Source organism: Peromyscus leucopus, chromosome 16_21 (assembly GCF_004664715.2).
Source record: "Peromyscus leucopus breed LL Stock chromosome 16_21, UCI_PerLeu_2.1, whole genome shotgun sequence".
Lineage (NCBI taxonomy): Eukaryota > Metazoa > Chordata > Mammalia > Rodentia > Cricetidae > Peromyscus > Peromyscus leucopus.
The window spans coordinates 7,019,659-7,023,214 of record NC_051084.1 but is presented as its reverse complement, the minus strand read 5'-3'; positions in this window follow the sequence as shown (position 1 = coordinate 7,023,214).

Below are 3,556 nucleotides of genomic sequence, written 5' to 3'. Positions count from 1 at the left end.
GCATGAAGCTCTGGCTCCATCCTCGGCATCGCCTACACCAGATGTGGTAGTGCACACCTGGAATGCCAGCACCCAGGAGGTGGAGACAGAAAGATTATGAGTTCAGGGTCGTCCTTGGCTATTTAGCAAGTTTGAGGCCAGACTGAGATACATTAAGATGTTAGGCCCCCAAATAAACAAACAGGGCCAGGGAGTTGACTCAGTGGGGAAAGATGCCAAGGCTGATGACTTCAGTTCGATCCCCGGGATCCACATGGTAGAAGGAAAGAACTGATTCCCATAAGATCCCTCTGACCTCTACATGCATGCTGCGGCATGCATTCCCCAATACCTATACAAAAATAAATAAAGTGATTGCCATCAGTAACTTGACTGGTACATTTCATATTGGAGCAGCCGGCCCAGATCCTGGTTTATAGGTAGAGCGATGAAAACCTGTCCCGTGGTCCTTGTCAATAGACCTGGCAGATTTTTGGCTTGGTCTCTTGGGTCACTTGATAGCTGTATGGTAGCTGACTTTGCCGAGCCTCGTTCTTCTTCTCACCAAATGGGATGAAGTCCATGTTGCACACCCTGAATCCTTGCCAGGGCGTCTACAGAGCCAGCCCAGTCTCTCTCCCCACCCCTCCATCCTGCGCTCCAGCCACGGCTTCCTGACATCCCCTGGCTTCTTGGCATTTATGCTGCTGTGTTCTACTTGGGGTCCTCCGGCTCCTTTCAGCGTCACTTTGTGAGGCCCTCTGTGGCCACCTGCCCACTCTAAACCGTGGGTCTAGCTCGGCTTGGTCTCCTGTTCTGTTTCGTTTCCTCTAGGACTTAGCCTCATGGCAACTGGTCAACCTTTTAGCTCAGTTCCTGCTTAGAAAGCAGGGGCTCTTGGGAGGCGAATGGACTTGGTGCTAGGGCTGACCTCTCCCTCTCCCCAGGGTTGGCCTGCTTCTCTAAGCTCCATCCCACAGGGGCTCTGTCTCCCAGTTCCTGTTTATAGTCTTGGCATTGAGCCTGGGCCCAGCCCATGGTGGCCCTGAAGCCTCCCTCCTTCTCATTTGTACTTGTGTGCACCCATGCATAGGTCGGTGTTAGGAGTCATCCTCGATCACCCTTCCCCTTTATTCATTGAGGCAGGCTCTCTCAATCAAATCCAGAGCTCTCTGATATGGCTAGTCTTGCTAGCCAGCTCTAGGGATCAATTCCCTCCTTCCACTTTCCAGGACTGGAATTACACACAGGCTGCCAAGCCTATCTGGCATTTCCATGGGTTTCCAGGAGATTCAAACTCTGGCCCTCATGATTATGTGGCAAGCCTTAACCACTGAGCCACCTACCTCCAGCTTTGCTAAGACAGGATTTTTTTTTTTTTTTTTTTTTTTTTTTTTTTTTTTGGTTTTTCGAGACAGGGTTTCTCTGTGTAGCTTTGCGCCTTTCCTGGAGCTCACTTGGTAGCCCAGGCTGGCCTCGAACTCACAGAGATCCACCTGGCTCTGCCTCCCGAGTGCTGGGATTAAAGGCGTGCGCCACCAACGCCCGGCTAAGACAGGATTTTTTAAAAAAGATTTTAATTATTTATTTATGTATATGAGTGCTCCATCTGCATGCATAATTTTATGCCAAAAGGGAGCATCAGATCCCACTAGAGACAGTTGTGAGCCACCATGTGGTTGCTGGAAGTTGAACTCAGTACCTCTGGAAGAGCACCCAGTGCTCTTAACCACTGAGCCATCTCTCCAGCCCGGTATAGCTGGATCTTAAGGTAGGTCAATCCCCATCTTCCTTAGGAATTACCACACCGATTTTCATAATGGCAGTACAAGTTTGCAGTCCCACCAGCAATGGATGAGAGTTCTCCTTACTCCACATCCTGGCCAGCGTGAGCTGTCACTTGTTTTATTGATCTTGGCCATTTCTGACTAGTGTAAGATGAAATCTCAGAGTCGTTTTTATTTATATTTCCTTGCTGACTAAGGATGTTGAACATTTCTTTAAATGTTTATTAGCCATTTGAGTTTCATCTATTAGGAATTCTGTTTCAATCTGTACCCAACTTTTAATTGGATTATTTGTTTTTTTTTGTTTTTGTTTTTGTTTTTGTTTTTTGAGACAGGGTTTCTCTGTGTAGTTTTTTTGGTGCCTGTTCTGGATCTCGCTCTGTAGACCAGGCTGGCCTCAAACTCACAGAGAATCGCCTGCCTCTGCCTCCCGAATACTAGGATTAAAGGCATGCGCGGCCACCATCCAGCTGCATTCTTTTTTTTTTTTTTTTTTAGTATATAGTTTCTTGAGTTCTTTATATATTTTGGATATTAGCTCTCTATCAGATGTGGATTTAGTAAAAAGCTTTGCCCGTTCTGTAGGCTACCGCTTTGTCTGAATGATGATGTCTTTTGCCATGCAGAAGCTTCTCATTATCATGAGATCCCATTTATTAATTGTTGATTTTAGTGCCCATGCTAAGTGTTCTGTCCAGAAAGTCTTCTCCTGTGTCAGTGAGTTCAAGATTATTCCTCACTTTCTCTTCTATCAGGTTCAGTGTATCTGGTTTTATTTTAAGGCTAAGACAGGATTTTAAGTGGACCCTGAAGCCTTGTTCACACTCTCAGCATCTCCTGATCTAGAATAATCTGGTTAAACCCTAGAGACACAGAAAGGGTCTGGAGGGCACAGTGATTGCCATAAATCTTTCTCAGGGGCAGCGGGCTGGGCGGGGCCAGGCTGAGTGGGATCCACAGTCTAGTGAAGCCTCGAGAGCTCAGAGGGAACTTGCTCAGCTTTTCACTGGGCCAGGATTGGACATCGGCTTCTTGTGCTTGCACAGCCTGAGCCAACTCCTCAGCCCTCAGGGAAGCTGAAAAATCAGTTTCCTACTGTAGCAGGAATCGTAACAGTTCTTATTAATAAAATCAAACCCGAGGCCAGTTATTGGGGTGAATGCTGGTAGATCAGATGCAGAACAAGCCAGAGCTATCTCACCTTGCCAGTTCCTCAGCTGGTCCTGTTTCCTCAGACTGGAAGCCTCTGAGTCCTCATCCAGAATGAATCTCAGCTGAACTGTGCTGCTAGAAGCCTGAAAGCTTAACCAGCCAAATGCTTCTAGTTCCTGGTCTACACGCCTTATATACCTTTCTGCTATCTGCCACCACTCCCTGGGATTAATGGCTCACTTCTTGGGATTAAAGGCGTGAGTCACCATGCCTGGCTGTTTCCAATGTGGCCTTGAACTCACAGAGATCCAGAGGGATTTCTACCTCTGGAATGCTAGGATTAAAGGTGTGTGTGTGCCACCATTTTCTAGCCTTTGTATCTAGTGACTGTTCTGTCTCTGACCCCAGATAAGTTTATTAGGGTGCACAATATTTGGGGGAACACAATACCACCACATCCTACTAAAGAAGACTATTGGACTTGGCCCCAGCTGTCAGGCCTGAACTGAGTTTCATCATCTCACATGGTAGAAGGAGAAAACCAACTCCTGCAAGTTGTCCTCTGACCTACACACACACACACACACACACACACACACACACACACACATGACTACTTATTTATTTATTCTTGTATT